This window comes from Giraffa tippelskirchi, chromosome 2, assembly GCF_054371585.1.
Source record: "Giraffa tippelskirchi isolate mGirTip1 chromosome 2, T2T-mGirTip1v1.2.pri, whole genome shotgun sequence".
NCBI lineage: Eukaryota > Metazoa > Chordata > Mammalia > Artiodactyla > Giraffidae > Giraffa > Giraffa tippelskirchi.
The window spans coordinates 73,729,352-73,749,232 of NC_137276.1; the positions used below are offsets into that span (position 1 = coordinate 73,729,352).

Below are 19,881 nucleotides of genomic sequence, written 5' to 3' on the forward strand. Positions count from 1 at the left end.
AAGGAAGCACATGTTCATACAGAGACGTACGAATGAATGTTCATAGCAACTTTATTTGTAATCGCCCCAAACTGGAAACAACCCCCAGTGTCCTGACAGGTGAACCTATCAACATTGTGGTATATCCTTACAACAGAATGCTACTCAGCAATCAAATGCAATGAATTTTGATACAAGTACCAACATGGATGAAATTCAAAATAATTATGCTAAGTGTGAAATTCCACACTGAGTTTCCATGCTGAGTTGAAATTCCAACAGCAACAAAAAGAGTACATAGTCTACAATTCTATTAATATAAATTTTTAGAAAATGCAGACTAATATGTCCTGATAGAAAGCAAGTTAATGGCTTCTTGGGAGAGAGATGAGAGGAGTGGCTGCTGCTGCTGCTGCTAAGTCGCTTCAGTCATGTCCGACTCTGTGTGACCCCATAGACAGCAGCCCACCAGGCTCCCCAATCCCTGGGATTCTCCAGGCAAGAACACTGGAGTGGGTTGCCATTTCCTTCTCCAATACATGAAAGTGAAAAGTGAAAGTCGTGTCCAACTCTTAGCGTCCCCATGGACCGCAGCCTACCAGGCTCCTCCGTTCATGGGATTGTCCAGGCAAGAGTACTGGAGTGGGTTGCCATTGCCTTCTCCGGAGAGGAGTGGAAGGGAGACATTATAAAGGGGTATGAGGAGACATGGATGTGATGCATATGCTCAGTCTTGACTGAATAGTGGTTTCATGGGTGTGTGCAGATGTCAAAACTTATAAAATTATATACATTAGATATGTGCAGTTATTGTTGTATGTCAGTTAGGCCTCAATAAAGCTGTTGAACATTTTTTAAAAAAGAAAAGTCTTAACTGATTTTAGAGTAAATATTCAAGCAAGCTTCCTTGAATACAGTGGTTGATCAAATGAATTACTTGCCTACTGTGGGTCCTGATCTTTTCAGGCCTCCAAAGGCACAAGAAAACATGATAACTAAAAAGATTGGAATTAATCAATAGTGAAGAATGTGGTTTGGCAGGGACAAACACTTTATTTATTCGTTTAAGCAGCTGCCATTTAAATGTCAGCCACTTCACCTGGGGGAAGCAAGTCACTTTGGAGTAGATTAAGGGAAAATGTGAGACCAAAAAGTGGTCAGCTCCTGGAAACTTCTGTTGGTGTCTTGAGCTGAATTCCCCAGGAGCAGACTCTGAGAGAAAGCCATAAAGAAATGGTTAACTAGGGAAGTGCTTCCAGAAAGACAGGTGAGGATGTGTAAGAAGCAGGACAAGGAAAGGAAGGAAACCAAGGATATGAGGTGGCTGCACCCTGATCCTATAGGGGCCCCTTGGAGTACTCATTACATGTCTCAATTGTCTAGTCTCAGGCAAGAGAACCGGGTTTTCTCTATTGGTAAAGGGCCTCTTTTTTTGTGGGGATGCAGGTTATAAATTCCCAGACGCTTCTGCTGCTGCTGCTAAGTTACTTCAGTCGTGTCCGACTCTGTGCGACCCCATAGACGGCAGCCTACCAGGCTCCCCCGTCCCTGGAATTCTCCAGGCAAGAACACTGGAGTGGGTTGCCATTTCCTTCTCCAGTGTATGAAAGTGAAAAGTGAAAGTGAAGTTGCTCAGTCGTGTCCGACTCTTAGCGACCCCATGGACTGCAGCCTACCAGGCTCCTCCATCCATGGGATTTTCCAGGCAAGAGGACTGGAGTGGGGTGCCATTGCCTTCTCCACCCAGACGCTTCTAGGTCTGTGCAAATGCAAGCCATTTGGCTGCAGCATTAGGGCAGTCTCTGAAGAGCACAGGTGCCTTAAATATGCTGCTTCTCTCTCTACCTCTTGGAACACAGAACTAGTCTCTGGATAGCAAGTGAGCAAATCAGTGGATCAGACCCAATTCCTTCCCTTTTGAAGAAAAGATAAATTGAGGTGGTCCTAAGTGAGCTTATTTATAGGAAAGAAAGCTCAAGTGAGAGGGAATTCACCATGAAGACAGGGGTTTGTAGATGCCTCTATTAAATGACCTACCCTAGCTTGGCATGACTGCTTCACTTTGGGGCTTTGGCTAAATGTATGAAGAGGGCAGTTATAACCCCAGGAACCCAGAGGTGGAGCACATGTAGACAAACACGCCACTGAAGTCAGAGGACAATCAGTAGGCATCATGGCAGTAGAAGGCCGTGATACATTGGCCTCAGAGAACCAGGACTTCTCAATGGTGACACAGTCTAACACAGTCATTGTAGTAATGCATGAGTGCTCAGTCACGTCCGACTCTTTGCAACCCCATGGACTGTAGCCTGCCAGGCTCCTCTGTCCATGGGAATATCCTGGCAAGAAACCTGGGGTTGATTGCCATTCCCTTCTCCAGGAGATCTTCCTGACCCAGGGATCAAACCCACATCTCCTGTAGCTCCTGCATTGGTAAAACAGAAATAAAGAATAAAAAAGGAAATCTGTTAGTGGATTGATTAGATTTTGTAGTTCCTCCCTGTGGGAGGAAAGCTCAACTAACTAGACTATACACTGAAATTCTAGGATAATACAGCCAGGGGTTCCAAAATAAAGAAATACTACCTCCTACTACTAGGGACATAAGGACTCAATATCTTAATTTAAGTTTTAAAAGTAGATCTGGTGGACTTCTGTTTTCTGGTCTAACATGTAATGAACTTGAAAGCTGTCGTGCCTGTATTTATGACAATCAAGCTAAACCAAGTGAAAATCAACAACTCTTCCTAGATCCATCAGAGAATTGGAGTCACAGGAGAAATAGCTGCCCTGAAAACTGAAGCAACAGGCAAGTGGATATAGAAAGTCACAGCTCTTAGAACAGAAATCCTTCACTGCAGCCAACATTGGTAGGGATATTTTGAACTATACTGACAAATTGCTCCTGACTTAGTATAGACAAGCGTGACAGTTAAAAACTCTGAGAAAGCCCATTTTTAGGGAGGCTTCTACCCATTCATCACTTTTATCTCCAGGAGTCCTGTAAGTTTGTCACTATGAAGACTAGAGAAACATGCCCTCATGCTTCCAGCAGGGAGAGGGGAAGTGTAGCCATTTTGAAATATACCCGAAGCTCTTGTTCTCCTCAGCAAGGCCTACCCTCAAGGGAAACTAATTTACAAATGTCTAATCTACTGAGGTTTTGCCAAAGCCTAACCACCTTGGGGAAAGGAAAATACCCAACTCATGTTCACTAAAAGACTAAAATCTAATTATAGGACTATAGAAAACTCTTCCCCCTCCCTCCACACACATACTGTACTACCACATCAATCCAGTTTCTGTGTAATAGTAGAACAGAAATTACAGCTAAAAGAACTGCAGGCCTCAGATCCTATTTAAGAAGTCCATAGGAAAACCCTTAAACAATGAGGGATACAAAAATAAGGACACTAGTGAAAATTTTAGTCTCTGACACCACAGTTACAGTAAATTTTGAACACCACCTAACTCCTGGTCAGATAGACATAGAACTTTATACTAAAGGCCTATGTAAATCAGTTCCTTTTATCCAGTATATCATGTCTGCTTTCAATTAAAAAAAAATTAGAAGGAAAGCTAAAGGGGAAAAAGTCCTGACAATCTGCAGAGATAAAACAAATATCAGAACCAGAAACAGACACAGCAGAGATTTGAATTAAAATAACTATGATTAATATGTGAAGGGTTTTAGTGGTAAAGTGGACATTGCACAAGAACAGATGGGTTATATTAGCAGAAATATTGAAGCTCTAAGTATCAAAAGGGAATACTGGTAATCAAAAACTGTGAAATAAATGGAGAATGCCTTTGTTGGGCTTATTAGCAGCCTGGACATGGTCATGGAAAATGTCAGTGAGCTTGTGAATAATACTTCAAAAACTGAAATTTTTGAAGGAGAAAAAAGAAAAGATGGAACAGAATCTAAGAACTATGGGACTATTACAAAATGTATAATGCGAATGAACAATTTAATGTATAATTTAAGGCGAATACTAGATGGAGAAGAATGAGAGAAGAGGACAAAATCAATATTTGAAGTAGCAATGACTGAGAATTTTCCAAATTAATGGCAGACACAAAGCCACAGATCTGGAAAGCTCAGAAAATGCCTAGTATGATAAATACCAAAGGGAAAAAAAAACAACTGTACCTAAACACAGTATGTTAAACTATAGAAAATCAAGGCAAAGAGAAAATGTTGAAAGTGAGAAGCAAAAACAACTTACCAACAGAGGAACAGAGGAATAAGGATGAAAATTACATCAGACTTCTCTTCAGAAAGCATACAAGCAAGAAGAGAGAGTGAAGTGTTTTAAATGTTAGTGGGAAAGAAGCCTACAAATCTAGAATTCTGTATCCCATGAAATCATTCATCAAAAATAAAGGAGGAATAATAACTTTCTCAGACAAACAAATATTAAGGGAATTGATTGCCAGTAGTCCTGCCATGAAAGAAATATTAAAAGTTCTTCAGAGAGAGGGAAAATGACAAGGTCAGAAATTCAGATCTACTTTTAAAAAAGGAGCATTAGAGGGGAAATAAAGTAAAATAAAATCTTTAATCTTTCTTGTTCTTAATTGATCTAACAGATAACAGTTTGTTCAAAATAACAATAGTGACAATGTATTGAGTGATTATGTCTTAAGTATAAGTGAAATGAATGAAAGCAATATTAAAAGGAACAGGAGGGAGGAATTGGAAATATGCTGTTTCAAGATACTTACGCTCCCTGCAAGTAATCAATTTAACTGTCAGTGGTCTAAATATACCAATTAAAAGACAGAGATTTCAGAGGGGATTTAACAGAAAAACAACACCCAACTATATGCTGTCAACAAGAAAGTCAGACACATAGATTAAAAGTAAAGGAATGGAGAAAGACAAAGCATGCTAATACTAATCAAAAGAAATCTGGAGTAGCCATATTGATTCCAGACAAAGCCAACTTCATAACAAGGGAACTTATCAGTGATAAAGAGACATTGTGTAATAAAAAAAGGCTCAGTTCTCTAAAAAGACAAAGTAATCTTTAACACTGCATGTGGCTGCAATGCAATTCTGATGTGGGCTACCCCAGAGTTGGTGCAGATTTCACACGTGTAGGGCTCAGTTCTCCACAAAACTCCCCTCACTTCAGACACCAGCCGCAAGCTCCAGGGTTTCCAGACCACTCACACTTCTTAACAACTGGATACAAATTCAGGGGCTCCCACTATCTTCCTAGGTTTGGTAATTTGATAGACTGACATGCATCACTCAGGAAAGTACTTCACTTTTTATTAGAGTTTTATTAAGGATACAAATAAGGACGAGCCAAATGAAGAGACATATATGGTGAGGTCTGGGAAGGTCCCAAACATGAAGCTTTCTTATCCTCAAGACACATCACCCAGCATACTGAAGCGTGACTGCCAACCGGAAGTTCACCCAAGCCTCGGCGTCCAGAGTCTTCTCAGGGTTTCATTATGTAGGCATGAATGATTGAATCATTAGTCACAAGGCAGAACTCAGTCTCTAGCCTCCCCCCACCTCACTTCCTGGAATATTATATAAAGTTACAGTAATTAAGATAATGTGTTGGTGCCACAAGGATAGGCAAATGAATTGATGGAACTGAATGGGGCCATAAATAGACCTTTGTGTGTATAGTCATTTGATTTATGAAAAAGGCCCTTTTTTAATTCAGTGGAGAACAGTTTGCTCAGTCAATAAATGATACTGGAATACATATCTGTATTTTTTTTAAAGAACCTTAATCATTATTCACACCAGCTACAAAAATTAATGCAAAATATAGACTTAAATCTGAAATTTTCTAGAGGGAAAAAAAAGTGTGTCCATGCTAATGATCTTGGGATAGGTAAAGATTTTTTAAACAGGATACAAAAACCACTAATCATAAGAAGATAATAAGCTGGAATTCTTTAAGAATTTTTAATCATCAAAAGACTTCATCAAGAAAACAAATATACCAAATATATTTGAATACAGACCTACAAATAAGTTTTAAAAAGACAAAAAAGATTACAGCTTGAAACTAGCAAAAGACTTCAGCAAGAAGTTCATAAAGGAGGATATCCAAATGACTAATAAGCATGTGGGAAAAGCACTAAGCAGTATTAATCATCAGGGAAATGAAAATGAAAACCACAGTAAAATAGCAGTTGATACTCATTAGAATGACTACAATGGTAAAAACTGGAAATACCAAGTGCTGCTGAGGATATGGAGCCCCTGGAACTTTTTTACATTGCTTGTTGTTGTTGTTTAGTCTCTCAGTCAGGTCCACCTCTTTTGTGATCCCATGGACTGTAGCCCACCAGACTCCTCTGTCCATGGGGTTTTCTCGGCAAGAATACTGGAGTGGGGTGCCATTTCCTGCTCCAGGGGATCTTTTTCAACTCAGGGATCAAGTGCGCATGCCCTGCATTGCAGGTGGATTCTTTTCCATTGAGCCACCAGGGAAGCCCTTACATTGCTCATAGGAACGTAAATTAGTTTACATCGTGCATGCGTGTGTGTGTGTGTGTGTGTGTGTGTGTGTGTGTGTTAGTCACTCAGTCATATCCAACTCTTTGTGATCCTATGGGCTATAGCCTACAGCCAGGCTCCTCTGTCCATGGAGTTCTCCAGGCAAGAATACTGGAGTGGGTTGCCATTCCGTTCTCTAGGGGATCTTCCTGACTCAGGGATCAAAACCAGGTCTCCCACATTGCAGGTGGATTCTTTACCATCTGAGCCACCAGAGAAGCCCTTATATTGCTTATGGGAATGTCAATTAGTTTAAATAGTTTGTAAAACAGCTGAGTAGTAACCACTAAAGGTACATACACAGCTACTCTAAGACCCAGAAATTCCACTTTTAGGTGGAATTCAGTTCCGAAAGAACTAAGTAAATGTGTCCACAAATAATGATATACAAGAATGTAGCCCCTTTATCCATCATAGCTCAAACACAGAAAACACCAAATGTCCATCAGCTCTGCTGATGAATAAATCTATCATGGTATATTCACTCAATGGAATATCTCAGCAATAAGAAAAGAACAAACTATGTACATGCAACAACATGAGTGAATTTCAAAGACTTATATGAATGAAAGAAGACCAAAAATAGTACATATGCTTTCATTTCTTATGAGAAATTCAACAACAGACAAAACTACTTAATGAAGATAGAAGTGAGAATAGTGATTACGTCTGGGTGGAGGAAGGTGACTGGGACAGGATTTCAAGGGAAATTCCAGGTGATAAAAATGTTCTATACCTATATTTGTGTGTGTTTCAGGTACATAGACGTGTAAAAATTCATCAATCTGTATACATAAAATTTGCTACCTGTACTGTATGTAAATTATACTTCAACTTTTACAAAGAAGAAAAAAATTAGACCTGAATATTTGTAACTCAGGTTAGTGAAGGTATTCATGTCACTTATAAAGTCAAATGTCACACAAAGAATGGAACATTAAATAAACTATGATACATTCTTGCTGTAGAACATTGTGTACTCTTTATCTTTGAAGAATTTTTAATGACATGAAGAAGTGCTCAGGACATTGGGTTAAAAATGAAAGACTGGTATACAAAATTATACCAAATTTTTTTCTTTCATTTTTATATAATATTTGGAGAGTTATAAACATGGTAACAAGCCAAAATATTAATAGCAGTTACATTTGTGGAATTAGAAATCATGGATGTGTTAAAACAGCTGCCAGTCTCTGACATTCAGCATATCTAGAGGTGATTAATATCTGTGCCCCTTCTCCTGGTATCTGGGTGGCTTTGGGACTGTTAGGCTAAAGAGTATGATGGATATGATGCTCTGTCACTTCTACTGCTGGTTCATAACAGGACTTACACCATCTGCCTTGGTCTGTGGAAGAGCCCAAGTTGCCAGGTGCGAAATCCAGCTATCCTGTGAGAAACCTGGGCTGCATGAAGAGGCCATGTTCAGGCTGTCCAGTCAACAGCCCCACCTGAGCCCAACCATCAAGTCATCCCAGCCTAAATGCCAAGCATGTGAAGAAGGAAGACTCTACCTGGAGATGATTCCAACTCCCAGCCATTCAGTCTCCCTACCTGACTTTTCAGACATCTTGGAGCAACAAGAGAAACAGGCCATTCCCTGTCTGAATTCCAAAGAGTCTAGAAGCATAATAAAAGGGCTATTCAACACCACTAACTTGGGGGTAGTTTGTTATTCAACAATAGATAACTGGAACAGAGATGGCGTTTACTGTCTTTTTGAACTAATTAATAAGCAAAAAGTAAACAAAGCAAAGCACAGAGTCTCAATTGTTTCTCTCAGTTGATCTTTCATTAGATCAGAAACGAAGAAATGTCTCACAAAATGTGAGACACACATTTGAGACACACAAAATGTGTCTGATACCTCCTACCTACCATCACTTTAGAGATGTCTAAGGATGAAGATTCTCAGGTAGAAAATGTTTGATGTGATGGGGATATGATTCCCTGCTCTGTCTCCCTAGGGCTAGCCAAAAGAGATGATGCATTTTCCAGTTGCTGGGCTGCTTTTGAAAGCCTGTTGTTTAAGAACTGAATTCATAACACACTGATTACATATGACAGTACCCTATCTGGTTATAAGTCCTTCCGATACAACTATAGTTAATCAGAATGTTTGAAAAATTTGGTTCTGCTTAGTGATTTAACTCAGATGACCATTATATTTACTACTGTGGGCAGGAATCCCTTAGAAGAAATGGAGTAGCCATCATGGTCAACCAAAGAGTCTGAAATGCAGTACTTGGATGTAATCTCAAAAACGACAGACTGATCTCTGTTCGTTTCCAAGGCAAACCATTCAATATCACAGTAATCCAAGTCTGTGCCCCAACCAGTAATGCTGAAAAAGCTAAACTTGAACGGTTCTATGAAGACCTACAAGACCTTTTAGAACTAACACCCAAAAAAGATGTCTTTTTCCTTATAGGGGACTGGAATGCAAAAGTAGGAAGTCAGGAAACACCTGGCGCAACAAGCAAATTTGGCCTTGGAGTATAGAATGAAGCAGGGCAAAGGCTAAGAGAGTTCTGCCAAGAGAACGCACTGGTTATAGCAAACACTCTCTTCCAACAACACAAGAGAAGACTCTACACATGGACATCACCAGATGGTCAACACTGAAATCAGATTGACTATATTCTTTGCAGCCAAAGATGGAGAAGCTCTATACAGTCAGCAAAAACAAGACCAGGAGCAGACTGTTACTCAGATCATGAACTCCTTATTGCCAAATTCAGACTTAAATTGAAGGAAGTAGGGAAAACCACTAGACCATTCAGGTATGACCTAAATCAAATCCCTTATGATTATAGTGGAAGTGACAGATAGATTTAAGGGACTAGATCTGATAGACAGAGTGCCTGATGAACTATGGACAGAAGTTCGTGACATTGTACAGGAGACAGGGATCAAGACCATCCCCATGGAAAAGAAATGCAAAAAAGCAAAATGGCTGTCTGAGGAGACCTTACAAATAGCTGGGAAAAGAAGAGAAGTGAAAGCAAAGGAGAAAAGGAAAGATATTCCCATCTGAATGCAGAGTTCCAAAGAATAGCAAGGAGAGATAAGAAAGCCTTCCTCAGTGATCAATGCAAAGAAATAAAGGAAAACAACAGAATGGGAAAGACTGGAGTTCTCTTCAAGAAAATTAGAGATACGAAGGGAACATTTCATGCAAAGATGGGCTCAATAAAGGACAGAAATGGTATGGACCTAACAGAAGCAGAAGATATTAAGAAGAGGTGGCAAGAATACACAGAAGAACTGTACAAAAAAGATCTTCATGACCCAGATAATCACGATGGTGTGATCACTCACCTAGAGCCAGACATCCTGAAATGTGAAGTCAAGTGGGCCTTAGAAAGCATCACTATGAACTAAGCTAGTGGAGGTGATGGAATTCCAGTTGAGCTATTTCAAATCCTACTTGATATGCCAGCAAATCTGGAAAACTCAGAAGTGGCCACAGGACTGGAAAAGGTCGGTTTTCATTCCAATCCCAAAGAAAGGCAATGCCAGAGAATGCTCAAACTACCACACAAGTGCACTCATCTCACACGCTAGTAAAGTAATGCTCAAAATTCTCCAAGCCAGGCTTCAGCAATATGTGAACCGTGAACTTCCAGATGTTCGAGCTGGTTTTAGAAAAGGCAGAGGAACCATAGATCCAATTGCCAACATTCGCTGGATCATCGAAAAAGCAAGAGAGTTCCAGAAAAACATCTACCTCTGCTTTACTGACTATGCCAAAGCCTTTGACTGTGTGGATCACAATAAACTGTGGAAAATTCTGAAAGAGATGGGCTTACCAGACCATCTAACCCATGTCTTGAGAAACATGCATGCAGGTCAGGAAGCAACATTTAGAACTGGACATGGAACAACAGACTAGTTCCAAATAGGAAAAGGAGTACGTCAAGGCTGTATATTGTCACCCTGTTTATTTAACTTATATGCAGAGTACCTCATGAGAAATGCTGGGCTGGAAGAAGCACAAGCTGGAATCAAGATTGCCGGGAGAAATATCAATAACCTCAGATATGCAGATGACACCACCCTTATGGCAGATAGTGAAGAAGAACTAAAGAGCCTCTTGATGAAAGTGAAAGAGAAGAGTGAAGAAGTTGGCTTTAAGCTCAACATTCAGAAAACTAAGATCATGGCATCCGGTCCCATCACTGCATGACAGCTAGATGGGGAAACAGTGGAAACAGTGGCAGACTTTATTTTGGGGGGCTCCAAAATCACTGCAGATGGTGATTGCAGCCATGAAATTAAAAGACGCTTCCTCCTTGGAAGGAAGGTTATGACCAACCTAGACAGCATATTAAAAAGCAGAGACATCACTTTGCCAACAAAGGTCCGTCTAGTCAAGGCTATGGTTTTTCCAGTGGTCATGTATGGATGTGAGAGTTGGACGATGAAGAAAGCTGAGCGCTGAAGAATTGATGCTTTTGAACTGTGGTGTTGGAGAAGACTCTTGAGAGCCCCTTGGACTGCTAGGAGATCCAACCAGTCCATCCTAAAGATCAGTCCTGGGTGTTCATTGGAAGGACTGATGTTGAAGCTGAAACTCCAATACTTTGGCCACCTCATGCGAAGAGTTGACTCATTGGAAAAGACCCTGATGCTGGGAAGGATTAGGGACAGGAGGAGAAGGGGACGACAGAAGATGAGATGGTTGGATGGTATCACCGACTTGATGGACATGGGTTTGCATAAACTCTGGGAGTTGGCGATGGACAGGGAGGCCTGGCATGCTGCGATTCATGGGGTCGCAAAGAGTCGGACACGACTGAGCGACTGAACTGAACCGAGTGAAACCCTATTAATCAAGTGTTAATCCAAAACCCCCACGGCGGAAATCTTTCTAATGTATTATGGGTTTAATTGTTACGGTAATGGTAGCTGTTTCAACAAATAAACCCCCAAATTTATAGTGGTTTGGCTTCCCAGGTTGCTTAGTGGTAAAGAATCTGCCTGCCAATGAAGGAGATGCAAGTTTGATCCCTGGATCAGGAAGACCCCCTGGAGTAGGAAATGGCAACCCACTCCAGTATTCTTGCTTGGCAAATCCCATGGACAGAGGAGACTGGTGGGCTACAGTCCATGGAGTCGCAAAAGAGTCAGATACGACTGACTGACTAAGCAACAACAACAAGAAGAACCTAATACAATTATCAAGCATTCTTGCACATGTCATAGTACAGGAAAGGAGACAGGTTGGTCATCCAGAAATCCACCCTTTTCCATCTTAAACATGTGGCTTCCAAAGTCACCTTAGCAATTTTCTCCATTTCATTCAATCAGAAGTTGGGAAAGAACACAGAACAGGGCTTATGGTGAGTTTTATGGACCAAGCCTGGTAATGGAACACATTTTAGTCACATGGCCTCCCCTAAGTACAAGGGAGCTTTAGGAAAGTAATCTTTGAGCCCGGGAAGAAGAGGGAACATATTTTGTTAAACATAAAGCTGTCTTTGCCACATGACTCTGTACGTTCATAGATGGGTGAACAAAATTGAATCTTCTTTCAAGAAAATCTGGCAGAGCCCCTGGGTTATGTCCATCATTCAAGAGCTCAGTGAGCAAAGAAGATTAGCAAGACATTATTCCAACTTTACAGATTATCTTTATTCAATGTGTTATTGTCATCTATATATTTTTTAAATAAAATTTTAAAAATTAAAAGACCTACTAAGATTCATGTATGTTGTCTTACCCTCACACTCTCCTTGAGATGTATGTTTTTACCCTGTCCCTCCTATATTTTGCATATAAGGAAATGCATCTTGGAAAACTGGGTAGCTTGTCCCAAGTGCTGAAGTGAAAACTCTAACCCAGGTTTTTGTTTCAGAATCCATGATAAGGCCCTACTCATATCTCCTTGGGCCTTTCCACTTCAGTGCAAGCCTGCCCAGCTTACAACTACCAACATCCAGGTCTCTTTGCTTGAGGGCTTTCTCTTGCTGCTGGAGGAACTAACCCTCACCCAATGACAAGAATTGCAGCATGAATATCCCATCTCTTGTCCCTGGGGTGAGGGTGATTCTGAAACACAGTTTACACTGGCTCCCCAATAGGATCAAGCTCTCCCCTCTGTGGTGATTTGCTTGATAATGCACATTTCATTGGCTGCCTTCCCTTCCCTGACTCACTTTCCTGCTCCCCTGCTGGTATTTCCTTCACTTCCCTAATAGACCATTTGCACATAAATCTTTGTTTTAGGGTATGTTTCTGGGGAAACTCAAACTAAGACAATCACATTTCTCAGAAACAATATTTTAAAAATTTCCTGGCCTTCATTACCATTTGCTGGTTTAGTCATTGGGTATGATCTTAATATTAGTCTCCTGATCAGCTGGTAGAAATGAAAACAAAATCTCTTTCCTTGACAAAAACATAAATTTTTTAAAAATAGGCAACTTTTTACTCTTTTAGTTTTTATTAATGTTGAATAGAAATTATTTTTTCAGCTGACCTTTTTTATTGAGATATGATTCAGATTGCTATAAAATTCACCAATTTAAAATGTATGATTCAGTGACCTTTAGTATATTCAGAGAGCTGTGTAACCATCACCACTGTGTAATCCCAGAGCATTTTCACACAGTAGAGAAAAACCATGGCTGTTAGCAGTCACTCCCCATTTCCCTTGACCCTTAGTCCCTGGCAACCATTGACCTACTTTTTGTCTCAATGGGTTTTCCTATCCTAGACATTTCATGTAAATGAAATCATCCAGTATGTGGCCTTTTGTATCAAGCTTTTTTCACTTAGCATACTGTTTTCAAGGTTCTTGAATATTGTAGCACTCCTTTCATGGCTGAATAATATTCCATTGTATATACATCCCATATATTTATCTGTTTATCAGTCAGTGCACATTTGGGTTGTTTCCATTTTTAACTATTGTAAATAGTGCTGCTGTGAACATTCATGTACAAGTTTTTGTTTGAAAATCTGTTTTCAATTTTCTTGGGTATATATCTAGTAATGGAATTGCTGGAGTATATGGTAAAACTCTGTGTTTGACCTTTTGAGGACTTGTCACACTGTTTTCCAAATTGGCTGCACCATTAGACATTGTCAGCAGTAATGTAGGAGGATTTCAGTTTCTCCACATCCTTGCCAATGCTTATATTTCTTTTTTCTTTGAAATAATATCTCATTGTGGTTTTAATTTACATTCTGCTAATGATTAATGATGTTAAGCACTTTTTTCAAGTGCTTAGTGTCTATATGTATATCATCTTCTTTTTCAAATTTTATTTTGTTTATATTTTTTGGCTCCTGGAAAGGGACTTGAACCCTGGGCCCTCAGATTAAACTGTGATGCTCTACCAGTTGAGGTATCAGGCTATTTGTATATCTTTTTGAAGAAATGTCTATTCAAATTCCTTGCCATTTTAAAATTGGGTTATTTGTCTTTTTATTGTTGAGTTATAAGGGTTCTTTATGGGTACTAGACTCATCAGATATTTTGACTTGCAAATACTTTCTCTCATCATTTGAGTTGTACTTTTACTTTTTTGATAGTTGATAAGTTTTATAGTTTTATTCTTACATTTAGATCTGTGATCCACTTTGAATTAATTTTTGTGTATAGTATGAGATAGTGGTCCAAATTCATTATTTTGCATATGGATATTCAGTTGTCCTAGTACTCAGTTGTCCTAGTACTATTTGTTGATAAACCTATTTTTTCCCCAATGAATAGTTTTGGTACCCTGTCAGAAATCAATTGACATATAAATGCATAGGTTTATTGCTAGACTTTCAGTTCTGTTCCCTTGATGTATGTTTCTGTCTTTATACCATACCCTCTTAATTACTATAGCTTTGTAGGAAGTTTTAAAATCAAGAAGTGTGAGTCCTCCAACTTTGTTCTCTTTTAACATTGTTTTGACCAAGTCCTTTGTAAGTCTGAGGAAGGTCCTCCAAACCTAGTGATGGCAAATTACATTGGCCTCATGCTAACACCTAGTTACTAGTATTATAGTTACAGAGATGTGTTGGGAGGGATTCTGAATCTGCCTCGTGTCTCAGTGGGGAAAATTTGCGATTGATTTGCAATAATGATTTTAGGAATGGTAAAGAATTACAAGTTTAGGTCATGATTGGTCAGTCTTTGACTACAAGAAAAATGCTTACAGAATCAATACATATATATGTCTTTTGTCCCATTTAGAAAAGTAGAGAAACAACGTTTTAGACTCATTTAATCCTCAGGCTCCAAGGCAGCAGGTGATAATACTCAGGGTAAACCCAATCAATTCCTGGAAGAAGGACTTTGCGGAGAAAGTTCACAGAGCTGTGTTCTCTCTAACCTGGAAGAAAAGTTCTCTCATTTCTATTTCGTTTCTAAAAACATCTAGTGAAAATGCAAGTTTTTTCTCTGTAATTTCTTGAATTTTGAAAAGTCTATCATGTTTTCTTGGTTTTGTTATTGTGACAAAATATACATAATGTAAAATTAACCACCTTAACCATTTTTTTCAGTGTACAATTCGGTGGCATTTAGTACATTCACAGTGTTCTGAACCATCACCACCATCCTTCTCCAGAACTTTTTCATCTTACTACTCTGAAACTGCATACCCATCAAATGATAACTGCCTGTTTCCTCTCCAGCCAGCCACTGGCAACCTCTGCTCTACTTTCTGTTCCTATGAACTTGACTACTCTAGGTACTTCATAGAAGGTGGAATTTGTCCTTTTGTGACTAGCTTCTATCATTTAGTATAGTCTTTAAGGTTCATACAAGTCGTAGTATGTGTCAGAATATCCTTCCTTTCTAAGGCTGAATAATTCCACCGTCCATACATACACACCACATTCTGTTTACCCGTTATCTGTTAATGACATTTGAATTGCTTCCACTTTTTAGCTATTATGAATAACGCGCTATGAACATGGAAGTACAAATATCTATTCGAATTCTTGCTGTCAATTCTTTTAGGTATGTATTCAGATATGGAATTGCGGAATCATTTGGTAATCCTACTTTAATTTTTTGAGGAACTAACATATTGTTCTCCCCAGTGGCTACACCATTTTACATTCCCACCCGTAGAGTGCAAGGGTTCTAGTTTCTCACCAACACTTATTTTTGGTTTTTTCTTTCTGTTTTTTTAAACAATAACCATCCTAGCAGATCTTTTTGGGTTTTCAAGATTATGCTAGCTGTTCCCAAAGGGTTATGGGAAATTCTCTGCAATAGAATCTCTTCGTAGAGGATTTTTCTTCCCCTTGATTTTCAAAGTGGGGCTTCCCAGGTGGCATAGTGATAAAGAATCCACCTGCCAATGCAGGAGATGCAAGAGATGCAGGTTCAATTCCTGGATGGGGAAGATCCCTGGAGTAAGGAAATGGCTCCTGCTCCAGTATTCTTGTGTGGAAAATTCCATGGACAAAGGAGCCTAGTGGGCTATAGACACGACTGAGTGACTGAGCACATAGCACAGTTCTCAAAGTATCATCGTTCTTTAGGTAAAGCACTAGGTAGAGTACACCACATTTTAAAAATATATACTTAAAAAAAATGTTTTTCCCAATAGTACTTTGTGATCAGACAATTCTACCAGCTTTTAAGAACAGACATAAAGAATGACTTTGTTTTTTTTTTAAATTTATTTATTTTAATTGGAGGCTAATTACTTTACAATATAGTAGTGGGTTTTGCCATATATTGACATGAATCAGCCATGGGTGTACAAGGGTCCCCCATCCTGAACCCCCCTCCCACCTCCCTCCCCATCCCATCCCTCAGGGTCATCCCAGTGCACCAGCCCTGAGCACCTTGTCTCATGCATCGAACCTGAACTGGCAATCTGTTTCACATATGATAATATACATGTTTCAATGCTATTCTCTCAAATCATCCCACCCTCGCCTTCTCCCACAGAGTCCAAAAGACTGTTCTATACATCTGTGTCTCTTTTGCTGTCTCACATATAGGGTCATCATTACCATCTTTCTAAATTCCATATATATGCGTTAATATACTGTATTGGTGTTTTTCGTTCTGACTTACTCCACTCTGTATAATAGGCTCCAGTTTCATCCACCTCATTAGAACTGATTCAAATGTATTCTTTTTAATGACTGAGTAATATCCCATTGTGTATATGTACCACAGCTTTCTTATCCATTCATCTGCTGATGGACATCTAGGTTGCTTCCATGTCCTGGCTATTATAAACAGTGCTGCAATGAACACTGGGGTACACGTGTCTCTTTTAATTCTGGTTTCCTCGGTGTGTATGCCCAGCAGTGGGATTGCTGGGTCATATGGCAGTTCTAGTTCCAGTTTTTTTGACTTTGAAATAATTGCCTGTCTCCCAAGTGCCTTCGAAGCCCTGAAGGAAATGCTGCCTTCGAGGTGGTTTTCTAAAGGCAGAGCTAGGGGTGGTAGTTCAGAGGTAATGGGCATTGACCGCCCTCCCCACCAGAGCAGGGAATCCTGGTTTGACCATGATCCAAGCATTTATGGAGCAACTTCTTGTCCAAAATACTGGGCTTTTGGACAAAGATGCGTAAGACATGCTCTCTGCCTGTTAGATTGGATCACAAGTTGTATCTGAACAGTGTAGTCCAGGTTGCTGGAGAGAACCTAAGTCCTCTGGGATCCTGAAGGTGCTCCATGGGGCTGTGGTCCTCTGGGAAGGCTTCCTGCAGGTGACTGGACATGTCCAGGCTGGGTAGGTCTGAGGGGGTGTGACATGAGGGGTTGTGGTGTGAGGGACATTGCTGGAGGGAGGAAGAGCCTGAGGAGAGGGAGGAGGGAATACATCTAAGTTATCCACAGCCTCATTTTAGGGTGCTCTAAAGTCACTAAGAGGATCTTTCACCTTATCTTTTTAATCAAGCGGGAGGTTTTTGAGCAGAAGAGTGATACCATCAAATTGCTGCTTCATGAGGATTGTTCTAGGAAAAGGCTGTGGATCAGAAAGTGGAGACAGCAGATAGGAGGGCCCTTGTATTCTGTGACAGAAGACTCTAAACTTAAAACTAGGCTGGCAGTAAGAACACTAAGGGATTCCCATAAACACACTTTTAAAAAAAATATGTTTACTTTCTGTCCCAATACCCGCTGTCTCTCAGGCCTCCAGCCTCCAGCCAGCCCAGGGCTGTCCCCTGATGAGCTGGTACAGCTGTGTGCAGTCAGCCCTGCCTTCTCATCACACTGATTTCTTCTCCTTTCTTGCCAGCAAACCCCGTATTGGGCCAGGGTTAGGTCCATGGAAGATAAGGAAAATTAGCCTTCCTAATCTAGGTGCTCCTGTAATGAGACTTTGAACTGACACACAAATCCTGCCCATATTTTGGCTTTAGCCAAAGGGGAAAAGTCAGAAATTGTAATAACTAAGAAGAAAATAAAAACCATAATCTCTCTTATCAGGAGTATGGATTAGGTTTTACTAAGGTAACAAACAGTTATCATTATCAGTGGTTTAAAACCACTGGTTCTTTTTTTCTACAAGCTGCATGGTCATCATGTCAGAAGGTTGCCTGGTGTGCTGCAGTCCATGGGGTTGCAAAGAGTCAGACAAGACTGAGTGACTGAACAACAACAACAACAACAGCAACAACAATACATTATTGTTGTCCCAGAAACATATCATATTCTTTATAAAGAATACCCCTTCTGAAAAACTGAAAAGATGAGATTGAAAAATAGATAAAAGTATAATATTTTCTGCCTGCCTTCCTGGATTGGCTTGCACAGCCATCTATTTCCTCATTCTCTCCTTTGGCTATGACTAGGCTTGACTGTACCCACCCTGATGGTTCCAATGGTTCATGAATACCCAGAGGCTTGGCTCATGGGGATGCCATCATGGACTTGGAGCTTACCATCTTGGAAGCATACGTGCTGTGAGCACCACTCCAGGTATCCAGGCAGAGGGCTGGGATGAGACTGGCTCCAGCTAAGCACAAAGGTGACAGCGCAGAGGGGCTTATCCTGACTCATCTCTTTTCAAGCAGCTCCCTCACCCCAGGCATGCTCTCTTCCATTCAGTTCAGTTCAGTTCAGTCGCTCAGTTGTGTCCAACTCTTTGCGACCCCATGAATCGCAGCACGCGAGGCCTCCCTGTCCATCACCAACTCCCGGAGTCTACCCAAACCCATGTCCTTCGAGTCGGTGATGCCATCCAACCATGCCATACTCTGTCGTCCCCTTCTCCTCCTGCCCGCAATCCTTCCCAGCATTAGGGTCTTTTCCAATGAGTCATCTCTTCGCATGAGTTGGCCAAAGTATTGGAGTTTCAGCTTCAACATCAGTCCTTCCAAAGAACACCCAGGATTGATCTCCTTTAGGATGGACTGATTGGATCTCCTTGCAGTCCAAGGGACTCTCAACAGTCTTCTCCAACACCACAGTTCAAAAACATCAATTCTGCGATGCTCAGCTTTCTTCACCGTCCAACTCTCACATCCATACATGACCACTGGAAAAACCATAGCCTTGACTAGACGGACCTTTGTTGGCAAAGTAATGTCTCTGCTTTTAAATATGCTATCTAGGTTGGCCATAAACTTCCTTCCAAGGAGTAAGCGTCTTTTAATTTCATGGCTGCAATCACCATCAGCAGTGATTTTGGAGCCCCCAAAAATAAAGTCTGAAACTGTTTCCAGCATTTCCCCATCTATTTCCCATGAAGTGATGGGACCAGATGCCATGATCTTAGTTTTCTGAATGTTGAGCTTTAAGCCAACTTTTTCACTCTCCTCTTTCACTTTCATCAAGAGGCTCTTAAGTTCTTCTTCACTTTCTGCCATCAGGGTGGTGTCATCTGCATATCTGAGGTTATTGATATTTCTCCCGGCAATCTTGATTCCAGCTTGTATTTCTTCCAGCCCAGCGTTTCTCATGATGTACTCTGCAAATAAGGTGAATAAGCAGGGTGACAATATACAGCCTTGACGTACTCCTTTTCCTATTTGGAACCAGTCTGTTGTCCCATGTCCAGTTCTAACTGTTGCTTCCTGACCTGCATACAGGTTTCTCAAGAGACAGGTCAGATGGTCTGATATTCCCATCTCTTTCAAAATCTTCCACAGTTTATTGTGATCCACACAGTCAAAGGCTTTGGCATAGTCAATAAAGCAGAAATAGATATTTTTCTGAAACTCTCTTTCTCGTCCATTACCTAGTCTTATTTTCTTCTTCAGAGTACCTGTCACATTCTGAAATTATCCAGTTTCTTTATGCTTTTCTCATTTACTGCCTGTCTTCCTCATCAGGATATAAGATATTGTCTATTTTATTCACAGTGATATTTCCACTGATTAAGCCAGTGCCTGGTACAGAGGAGGTGCTCAGTAGACATTTATGGGAAGAACAAGCGATCAGATGT

At 40.4% G+C, this 19,881-nt stretch overlaps 1 protein-coding gene across 5 annotated transcripts in view; it reads left to right on the plus strand.

The window, feature by feature from the left end:
- Nucleotides 1-19,881, plus strand: part of RTKN2 (rhotekin 2) — a 255,209-nt gene that overhangs the window by 162,419 nt on the left and 72,909 nt on the right. Inside the window, exon 15 of one of the 5 annotated variants that reach the window (XR_014076532.1) lies at nt 7,841-8,167. The exons of the other annotated variants lie outside the window; for them this stretch is intronic. The gene's annotated coding sequence lies outside the window, so the exon portion shown is untranslated. Of the gene's footprint in view, nt 1-7,840; nt 8,168-19,881 lie in introns of those variants that run through there. 5 annotated transcript variants of the gene reach the window in all.